General features: G+C 33.4%; 1 protein-coding gene across 2 annotated transcripts in view; it reads right to left on the reverse strand.

Annotated features, from left to right (window-relative positions):
* Positions 1–12,397, reverse strand: part of LOC106717442 — a 64,451-nt gene that overhangs the window by 43,982 nt on the left and 8,072 nt on the right. The gene's annotated exons all lie outside the window — the stretch shown is intronic.

Consider the following 12,397-nt stretch of genomic DNA (forward strand, 5'->3'; position numbering starts at 1 on the left):
TACATCCATCTAAACTTTTCTATTTACAATATTAGTAAGAAGTAAGATTACTTTACTAACACTAAATATCTCTTACAGAACACAATAAATTATTATGCAATCTGCAAAGCGTATATCTCCACGTTGTCAAAGTCAAAGTATTAATAAAAGCAAACATAACAATGGTTATAGACCTTCAAAGATGCTTATTGCAGGTATAAAATTTCTCCATATCCGATATCTACGTTTTCCCGTGATCATTACAAATTAACAGATACAAAATACCTTTCTAATACGTTTAAAATGGATTAAATTAGCTTGAAATGCAAGAACAATATATGAATATCTCACGAACTCTCATTTAGTATATTAAAACGCATTTAAATTCACAAAAGAATAAACAATACGAAATGGAACGAACGCGTGTTCCATATTACACAAACTAATTTACATATGGCCTTGTACCACAAATCAATAAGTGTGACTTGAAATGTCACTCCACAGAAATATACAAGTCGCGGTATGTGTTCAACTAAGCGCATTCAGTCAATTGATACTTTGGCAAGGAATAATAAACAAGGCCCTGTGAATCGTTTGACGGGCAGCGGACCAACAGTGGCCTTTATCGGCCGACCCCGACCCATATCAACCTCCCCTCGCATGAATAAATAAAAGCTCAATTTGTTGCTCACGCGTTTAGCCGACGCGACTCAACGCATCGCATCGGCATAAACGTCTCCGTTCTAAAATGAACTTCCCCGAATACCTCTCGAGTTCTCTAATATTCATGAGATGTAGGTTTAGGTTTGCTGGAAGTTTTATTGATTTATAATGTTAATATTTATGATATCTAAACACTTGGTTATTTATTATACTTCGTCGTTTATTGGATAACTGTAGACAACTGATTCTATGATTAAATTATTGTTTCCCGTAAGGGTCAAGTTGATATGACTCATATATTGTATAGGGTTCCCTTGCGTAGTCCCCTTATTCGATAAATAGATACCGTAAGTTACAAGTATTATTCTTCTAATTTCTGAAATAATCAGCCCTATTATATCTACTGGAGTTAATATGTGTGTTGGTGGGTGTGTCGTCTACGTGCGAGTATATATTTTTAAAAGCTTTTTGTTATTTAGACATTTATTTTGTATAAATAAAGACAACCACACTTATCGATAGCGTGTTACACGACTAGTGTACATACATATATTTAAAATGGTTGCGCTGTCAACGAGTTATGTTAAAACCAATCGCACACAAAAGCTGGCCGCTCTTGTTCGGTACCCTTTATTGAATTGAGTGGGGACAGCATTGCCTTCATTATGAATGCTGTTTAATATTTAGTAGGAAATTACGTTCCATATAAACAGGTCATTCGCTTTTTCTTCATGATTTCTTTATCAAATCTCTTTCCAAATGGAAATGCTTGCGAATCAATTTTATAAATTTTGGTATTAAATATATAAAAAAGAAAAGGAGGAACCAAATAATATTGATATTTTCGAATTTATTACTTATTTACAAAGGTTAGTCGTCGCTACGTAGTAATAGAAAACTCGTATGTAAAATGTCAAGTCGTTTCGACTAGACCCAGTAGTTTCGACTGTGCGTAGTTGAGTCAGTCAATTTACTCTTTCATTTAAACTAATATAAATAGAACTAACAATAGACGAAAACATCATACATACGTAATCATGTTAATAAAATTTGTTTTGTTTTCATAGCATCCACAATGTTATTTAAACTATATTTTATTGGGAGTAGTCTTTTTACAAGCTGTGTTTATACGGAGAACTCAAATTCTTTACCTCCATTACATGGCTGTCTGACATTGTTACAATAAAGAAGTAGCTCCCATTTCCTCGCAAACTCTAAGCCAGTGCGAGGAGCGGAAACACGATCTGGAGATTTTATTTACTACGTATGCGTCGGCAAAAAAGATCGCGATCGTAAAATACAATGCCGCAAATACATTTTGCTTAACACAAAAATTTCGCATCATTTTATATTTCTTTTATTGTTGGTCGTTAAGGGTTTATTTATTGCCTTTACAAGGTTTTTTTTTTTACTAATACGCAGCTGTACAATGCTTTATTTAAAAATATTGGAGTCATGTGTCTACAATAGTAATACATTGTGAACTTTACTTGTATCGTTAACTTATGACTTTTATAGGAAAAAGTAGTATAATTTACGTCTCTACAATAACTTATTAACATGAAAAATATTTTATACAAATACCTAGTATAAATAAATATCGATTTAGTGCGACTAAACAACGAATGCGCACATCTAGGGTTTACTATGTCGTGAACATATTCGATACGTAGTAACTCGAGTACGTTGGCTCGGCACAAATATATCATTTGTTTGCGGCGGGATTACTCGGACCGCTACCTAGAGTGACTCAGTAAGGGAAACCCTTTCGTGACTTGATTCGTTATCGCACTGCGACATCGAAAATAGCCCGTCCGTTTATATTGTTATTTTCACTCATGCGAAAAGCCGGTCATTTCATATAATGAAAGCGTTCTGAAGCAATAAGTTTTTAGCAGTTAGAACGTTTTCCAAATTACATTTAAATATAATTAACGTCACTATTTTATGTATATTTTGGTAAAAGAACGTTTTTCGTATTGAAAACTATCATAACTTTTAGTTCTTAACCTCACCATACACCGACTAAAAGGTGGTACAAATTACTTATATGTATATGGTTGAAACTTCATGGCATATTATGTTTGAAATTATAAAAAGACAAAGACTTGCATTTATTACCCACTACTCTACAATTTGGAATAGATTGAGGCCCTTCGTACACAAAGCGACGTAAATCTTTGAAACTAATACTGTATCCTTACGTTGTGAGTATCGCCGTTATCATCGACGCCAGTTGTCTATTCGGTCAGTACAGGCATATTCGGCTGATGCGTATTTTTTACAAAATCAAAAATCCATACAGTTGATTTGAGATTTGTTCGACAATCTTAAAAATCGCAGCGACTTTTCTCACGACGATCTTTAAAAACAGGTAGTGAGCGAATGGCTTTATCGGCGACAGACAGAAACGTCAACCACGCGCCTGTGTACTAACCTCTATGACATTGTATAAGTCGCTTATCGCCTAAAACCGCTAAGTATTCGAAAATATACATCGCCTTGTGTAGTAACGGCCTAACTCTGTGAATATAATCAACATCGGCAGCTCACCTTGAGAACAAGTTGCATTAATCAAAACAAACAATGTTAATAATTGCTTGTGACCTTGCTTCGTTTAACTAAAAGACAATCGCTGTAATGAACAATGTCAATTATCTTTATTTTTATGGAGTTTAGTTGATGTTTTGATGTGGACCCATCACGAACTGGTCACAGAGGGGTAGAAAACTAGAGGCCTTTTATATCCCAGTATCATCATAAGTTTCTTGCATAATTAACCGTAGGTTTCTGAGACCGAAATCTCTGTATAAAATATATCGTCATCTCTGTCATTATCTTAAAAAAGAGATAACGGATATATTTTAAACGGGGATTTCAGTCTCAGAAACTCACGATTAGACGTTAACCATTTAATTGAAACTATTTACTAATAACTAAATACAAAATTTACATAATATATCTATGATTTTGATGACATATTTAAATTAACTGCCTTGTTTAAAAATAAGATCTAGTTAATATCAATTAGTAGTTAAGAGGCATAACTTATAAACAACGTCAAAACTAATGCAGTGGTAAACTTTTCAACAAATACAACATGATCACTTATTTAAATTACCAACACGATGTTTTCATAAACATGGTCTCGGCCTCAATCACACCGTTAGTTAAGCGTAGCAGTGTTTACTTACAATGTGTAACAATATTATTGTACGTGGCAACAACGAGCGCGTATTCCTCGTAAGTTCGACTACAAGAGCCCGACTGCGAGAGTCAGTAAACAGCGGAACGTGTGAACCATTAGCGCCGTATTTTAAATTAATCTATTTTTACTAGTCCATGTTTGTTCAGGTTCTAAACTTCGTTATGTATAAGTGTTATGGAATTGGATTAACAAACAGAAAATTTTGTGGTGAATTCCTAAAACAACCCAAAAAATCCAGATATAATATTGTTTTACTATAGATAGACGTAAATGATTTAAACTGATTTGTATTAATGAAAGGTCTAAGAAAACTTAAATATAAAAATGTCACCGAAGACATTGCAGTAGCTAATTTCAAAGAACAAAAAAGTTGAGGGACGACAGACTGGCCCCACAAGTTGGATAGGTGATAAGTAATAGAATAGAAAGGTTTTCAAGTGGTGTCCTAATAATTATGGACCTCCCACAATCGCACATTCAAATTTATGTGAAAGACAGAAAAATAAATATCAAAATAACGCTTTTTATTTAAATGTTATTTAGCCAAATACCAAATCTATTTTCAATCATTTACACTTGTGTGGTTTTACTAAGGATTTTGATTATCTATATTAATTTTATACCTCAGCTAGGTCTGCCCTTGGTTTTACCCGAGTGTTACCTCACGTAAGTCGATACAACATCCTGTCTGGACGCAATTTTATAGTTTCCCATGTGCCTTCGAATAACTGTACCAAAGTAGTTAAAAATGATGACTCATAATCCTTTTAATAAATACGACTACGATAACACAGATTAGATTTTACGTTTTTTAACATATCTGTGAATCATAGATAGGGTACTTAGCGATTAATTAGGTAATAACATGGTTTTTAGCAATATATATACGAGACATATATTCATTTTTTTTATCAAAAGATTAACATCGCTACACTAACGTTCAATCTAGTTTCCTTGTGTAAATATCATCGATGTTGACCTTTATTAACCCGAAACAATGAAAAGTAGTTGATCACTCGAGTTCCGATATTGAAACATCCCCCCAACTTAACAAATGTGAATTTTATTTGAGAAACAAAACCAAGATTCAACAAAACCATTGCCAACTTAAAGTCGGAGAATGGTTCGAATGGTTCGTGACATCTATATAAAAAGTTGCTATTTAAAGTTGCCGTATTTTGCATTCTAGTTTTAATTGAAGATAAATGTTCTAATCATAATTCTGTTTTTTAACGTTTGAATATTAAACATGCGCTATCTTAACCGCAAAATGCGTTTCGGTGTCGTAATAACCGTACGCAAGCTACGTTGTACTAATACTAATAAAATGCAAACCCAGATGTCCAATGTGGCTTTAATTGATCATTCATCAACATCGAACTAGATTAAACAGGGTCAGTTTCTAAACCAAAAGTTTTACAATACAACAACACGACCTTCGCGATGCGATTAGTAAATTGATTTGGCCTTCCTGCAAATTAATTATGAAATAAACATGTCGGTTGCCCGTGACGCCTAATTTTAGTTGAATTCAATTTTGTAACAAATAAAGTCATACTAAAGGACCAATTTCAAAAAGTCTTGTGCGATTAGAAAGATAGGTAAATAATTACTGGTTAACAAAGGCTATATTTGTTGGCATAACTTATTTTCAATTCCGCGCGGATGAAGTAGTCGGCTAAAGCTAGTATTCAAGATATTTATTACTTTAGGTGGTCACTTCGTTTCGTTTATAGAAATAGTTGAAAGGCACTTTGGGTGCTACTTTAAGAGTAGGTAGTACTAATTATCAGGAGTGAAAGTAAAATCTATCTCATCTAATCTATTTATGAATGATGTAAAACGTATTAGATTTACGTTAAACAATTATCCATTGCAAAATATGGAAGAGAAGAGTTTAATACTCATAGCAAAGCAATCTCATGCTTTTACCGCTTTTCGACGAAACGTGCACGTTATACAAAACGATTACTACATAAGATTTTGCTGAAGAAAATTAGATTTGATCTCTAACACGTTACGACACAAGCAACAGGAAATTAGTTTAGCGCCCACAACACTCATATTGTGAACCAGTTATTAAGTTTGGCCTTCGGACTACATCATAATATTAATTCAATATTAAAATCACTAACATTATATTTCTTATAATCTTAGTTGACCCGGTATATGTTACCTTGTTGTGAAAAATCGTGTGCAGAAATAAGACTTGATATTTTTTTTATAATTTTATTTTTGATATTATATTACCTGACCGTGAAACTATTATTACGTATTAAAACATAATATTATTGTTATTTCAAAGAAAATAAGAGGGATGTCAATACTATTTCATATAAGTGATTCAATAGCGGAAATCCACCAATGAGGTGTAAATACTTTCATATTAATTTCAACAATGACCTTATAATAGGTCGATAGTAATAGTTTCATTGTTCGAAACAACAAAATGTCAACTATCAAATTAAACGACAGCCAAACGAGTAATCAATCGCTCACAATCTCAACCAAGGTTAACCACAATTTTTTAGCATACGAACCAGGCGTAATGACTAGATACTTTTTAGGAATCGTAATAAATCACAAGCAATTTTAATGTTTTTAAGAAGCATTAATAATGTTGAATATTGAATAGACTAAGAATTGCCTTACAGGAATATTTCTTATCGACTGTTAGTAACGAGTATTGACTTGAGAATAAATGGATGAATTTTGTGGAGAGCAGATGATGGCCCACCAACCTAAGTTATACGGGTCTAAGCCCGCAGTCAGGCTATTGTTGGGCTTCATCAACAGCCCATACAAATAATTCGATCCATTCCCTAACTCTTCATAACTTAATGAGTCGTGAAAAAATATATTTATTTAAGTTAACTTCGCAACCTATACAAGTATCGGGCAGCAATAGAATGAGGCAGGTGAACGGCCGCAGAGGCGCGGTAACTACGTAGCCTTCGCCGATTTGCGAATGACCATGTAAAACCTTACGATACAACTTATCGCCAACTGCACAAACAAGGTCAGCCTTATACAAACAAGATTAATACAGATAATATTCATATTTTAGTTCCAACCGCTTTTTCATCTGTGAGTAAGATTAGATTACGTTTGTATGTAGTGTTAATTTTTGATAGTAAAACGCATTATTTTTGAACCATTTATGACTAGAAACAGATTTACTCACGTGCTATATGTTCGTATACAACTTAACACCACGGGCGATTGGCTAATTAAGCTTTTAAAAACATCTTCCTTGTACCGTACCTCAACGATACAGTCACATAAAATATTTTTACTACTAAAAATGTACGAATCAAAATCATAAAAATACTAAATTTCTTCAACCACATGCAATTGTAAGTCACAGAGTCTAGGCATATCCTTATCACATGTCAAAATATACAAACAAGTTGCTTTTACATCATAGCAAAAACGACAGCCAGTAGTTTTTAATTACCAGAATCGTTGACGGGATTCAAACTCCTTATAAAGATTAATCTCTGACTAATTATACACATCAAGCATCATCTCAACTGAATAAACAACAATTTTTTGCCTGACGCAATCTGTCGGACATTTAAATAAACATTAAAACATTAATCACAATTATTAAGGAGGTTTAATCTAATACAAACGACAAGATTAAAACACCAAGTCAGACCTTAATCATACAATCATTATCCATGTGTTCGTTATAAAAAAAGTCGACATCTTAAACATATTACTGATTGAAATGCAGTTTGCGGACGTAAGTTTTTAACGACAAAGTTCAATGTGGGATGTGTAAAATATTCAAAGTTAAATTCTTGCAAAGTTCCACAATATATCATACTAGCTGTCGCCCGCGACACCGTCCGTGCGCAATTAAAAAAATGTAATTAGTAGCCTATATGTTCTTTCTGACTATGCTCTACATCTATGCCAAATTTCAACGAGATCCGTTACGCCGTTCTGTAGATACCTTCAAACAAACATTGGGTGGATGTTCGTTCGTTCCATCCAAACATTCGCATTTATAATATCAGTAAGAAATTAGATACAGTAAAAAAGTAATTTAACGCATGTGCACAATATAAGTATTTCATATTAGGATATTTAAATCATAAATCGTCTGCATAACCGACAGAGAACAATTTGTCTTCATTAAAGAACTGAGTTAGTTAATTCTTCATCATGTCTCAAAAGTTATTTCCACATCAGTGATCGTGTGTTTAATTTAGAGGTTATACGAATAAAAGCTTTCCAACCTTTTAAGACTACTGTTCTCCCGCTCATTCACTTTTGACTATATAATTCAATGAAAACGTTTTGGTATTTATTATACGAGGCGTCAGTGAAAAGAGTTATCTATATTTATGGATATTCGAGATAGTATCTATTTTAATGTTCGTATAAATTTAAAAAATATACAGTTGTAGTATATTCACATGGTTAGGTGCACTAAACATTGTTAAACTACTTTTTCAATACTATCGCAAGATCTATATTTACAAAAGTATTCTAAATACATTGAAACCATTTATGAGTTAAATGGAGAAAAAGGTAAACAAAATGTTGCCTAGACAAGTTAACTAAGCACCTGCCATATAGTTAAACGGGGCATCGCTAAACGATTTCGAGCGGAGTATACCTGGAGCCTACAACTTCACTAACCACTTTATATTCCAACTTTGTTAGACATAACCATTTATCCTACTGACATAGATAAATATTTTTTTGTTTTTTACGACATAAATAAAGCGATACAAACAACATAGCAAGTACAATATAAACGTTTGTTCACGATTATCACCAACATGCGAATGAGATGTAAATGCATTGTTGTGCATGAGCAATAAGATAGCGTGTGTCGCTTTAGTTTAAAATTCAGATTTAATAACCAAGTCTGTCTATCTGATCTTAAAAGTTCTAAAAGGATTTTGATACATCAGACAAACTGTCATAATTCAATCAATTGCTTTAATCATTACTCACATAACTTATTATTACAAAAATTAGAGGTGACGACGATTACGACTGTTGAAAAACAATAGATATTTGTTACTAACCGCCATAATTAAGACATGGACGAATTGAAAAGAAATTATGGCTTCTTAATTTTTTTTAAAGTTGTTGAAGTAACATGTAACTAACATTTGATTAAGAAAATTTATTCACATAACTTTATCACGTTTTCAAACAGACACAGTCCTTGAAGAGGTTTTAAAGATACATGTGTACATCGTCTGATTGTAGCCAGACGACATTTTAGAGCTATTGTAGTCTGGCATATAATATGATAACTATGCTGAGTCAGACACAATTATTTGCCTCGCCTTCTTAAGGAAAATATACATTTGCTTCATAATGACAAGACATATATATGACTTTGCTTAATGCAAAGAGGAACTATGCAAATATATATGAATATAATCAAACTATAATAAATAGGATTCAGAGGAGTAGATAATTTATAATTATCATACATTACTACTCATTAATTTAACAACATTTAGCTGTAACTGTACTAATTTATTTCCCGTGTAACATAAAAATGCAGCATAGCAACACGATACATTCACATGTTTGGTTGCAGCAAAAATTATCGCAATCAAGTTCTTGAGGTTTGCGCAACAGTTTTTGTGAGGTTGGCAACCTTGAGTGTTCCCGAGCAACTGTGGGAACGGCGGGCCCGGGACTCGTCTGGAGCCCATGTGAGCCGAACAGACGTGCTACATCCGCCCGAAAGCGCTGCATGTGTAGGGACACCAAGCAATCAGCTTTTATAAGATACCTTATTAGTTTGTATGTCGTATCAAAGTGTAGGTAAATATTGATGCAAATTAAGATTACGCAATTTTAACACAAAGGTGTATACAGAGGTTTTTTTTTTGAAAAAGGTAAATTTCATTTCAAAAATTTTAGGTAAAGTATAGTGTCTAAAAAGTAGTGTGATAATGGTAAGAAAAACAGACATAATTTTATTGTAAGTATGTATACAGATTTCCGCTATAATATGTATAACATTTTGATATTTACATTTCATAACAGTTATCCCAACCTACGACTCCATTATTACAAGGTTTCAGCAATTGTGGTCGCCCCAATTGTACACAACTTGACGTCGCGATTTAAGTGTTTATTTATCAGCCTTTGTTACAATCAAAAGATTAACGATAGCGTCGCACGCACTTACAAACTGCTGCCGGCTTTTTTTTTAAATAATGTCTTTGTAATTCGCTATAAACAACTCTGTTGGCCTTGGCATTTTTATTTAAATAAGCAATGAAAATTCAATGGCGAAGTGTCGAAAGCAATAAGGTCAGGTTTGATTTCAGTTTGTCACAATAATGACGTGTGTGAAGAATCAAAACGTCTAAATCTATATTCTACTTAGTTTTTGCTCTTCCTTTACATTTTTTTGGAACCTTCTTATTACTATTTTCCTTCTTTACATATTTAAGACAGACCAAAGAGAAACAATAGTGTCGAATAAATGTCTAACGCCTTAATCTTCGAGAACTATTTAACTGTTTGTTGAATTTGATATGATTGAGTCTGTATGCGTGTGTGTATCAATAATTAATCAAGTTTATTGTACATTGGCATTCATTTGTGGATCAATTGCTCGAATAAAATGCCGCGGCCGACTTTGTTATCCGTCTCTAATGCTGCGCACGTTCGTTCATCGGCCATTTCGGAATGTCTTCAACTCTTAGAAAATAAGTGGATAAAAACGGTCTTATTCCTTAAATCAATGAGAGAACGCAGAAATAGCAACCGCTATTTTTTCCTTATAAGGTTTTAATCAACATGAAATTACGAAATAATAACATTTTTTCTTTGTTTTGATGGATTTATCATCTTCTTCTTTTGGTGCCATCTCCTAACGAAGGTTGGCGATCATCATGGCAACTTGAACTCTGGACACGGCAGCTCGAAATATAGAACGCGTACTTTTGTTGTACCATTGGCGCAGATTTTTCAGCCAAGATGTTCTTCTCCTCCTTTATCATATTTAATCTTATCTTTAAATCTAGGCTAAGGCAGCCTATCTAAACTGAAGTATAAGAGTACAGTCATTTCTTACATATGTATAGTACTTGTTTTTTTATGCTGCGTCATCTGTGTATACACATATGTTAATAGTTAACTGATGTTGATTCCATGAAGTAAAACATAAATAATTTTCATCTCACATGAAATAATACAACATAGAAACTAGTAAATACAAATTTTGCATAACACTAGATTCGCATTTTCTCATAGCTCTTTTTAATAGATAGCTTGCATACTGTTAAATGTCAAATGTAATAAAAATCGTCTCACAATTTAATTAGATAAAACGGGACAGTGTATACTCGTTCTTATATTATTTTATCAATGTTTACAACAAAACTGCTTCGCCGATTAAAAAGATAAATATTAGTTAACTGCGCAGCAATTCAAAAATGTGATCACATTATTACGCAGAAGTTAAACTCGTCTTCAGAAATCCCCCTACTATCTGTACGTGGATTTAAAGAAATTGAACAATAAATGATGCATAGTGGAGTTACTCGCAAGGATGTTTACTCGTGTTAAAGATTACAGCCACGGGTTCCCCCTTTTACTAGGTTAACTCACACTTCGGCGGTAATAAATTATAGTAACTTTAGGGCCAGCATTAAATAACATTAGAGAATAAATTGCTGGACGTAGAATCTTGTGTTTCTTTTTTAACGTTTGTAAGACTGTTTATGGTAGTTTTATGTATTAATATGAAAATAAAGTTGTAAGCTATGAAAGGATCCTGAAATTACAGTAAATGTAAATAAGTTCAAGTTGAAAAAGTCGAGATAAAAAAGTGTCTTGCATATCTTTTGTCTAAGATTGACTTCAAATATAAATTTTCACGTGATCTGTATTGTGATAGTCCAACATAGAGCTCCAATTTATAGTTATTTTTAACGACAGCAATTAGTTTTCTTATTCATACCACATCCTACAAAATATTGTGTGTTTTTTCGCTGAGCTTCAACACAGCCTTTTAATGCTAAAAACGAGAATAACATGCGTTTAAAAATGTTCCAGGATGAAAAAAAAACTAATACCACTTCCATATACCTCTGAAAAGAGAGTAAAACGAAAACATCGACTTAACAGGTATAAAATGAAAGGAGAAACGTTAACCGTACAGATTAAATTCGAAACGTTGGCCGTTGAAAAAGAAAAATTTTCTTTTCAAACCAGTAACATTTCCCCTCAATATTTAGTCCTGATATACAAAAGCAGTGTGGTGTGTAAAAGTGTTATTTTTGGTAGAAAGGTAGCTTTTTACGTAACAGCCGGCGACAGTTATCGCTGGGTAAATTCGCAATTAACAAAAGACAAGCTGTGACGATGTGAACGCGACTCGTAGCGAGTCGATTCGCTGGCGAGACTTACCACCCGGTGTGGGCGGTGTGTGCCTCATTTAATGGAGCAATAAAAAATCTTCGACTGCGCTTACGTAATCCATATTATTTCCGCATCGGGACGGCGTCGGAGGTCAACGCGCGTGTGATTTTATCTTTCGACGGTAAACTT

This window comes from Papilio machaon, chromosome 8, assembly GCF_912999745.1.
Source record: "Papilio machaon chromosome 8, ilPapMach1.1, whole genome shotgun sequence".
In the NCBI taxonomy this organism is placed as follows: Eukaryota; Metazoa; Arthropoda; class Insecta; order Lepidoptera; family Papilionidae; genus Papilio; species Papilio machaon.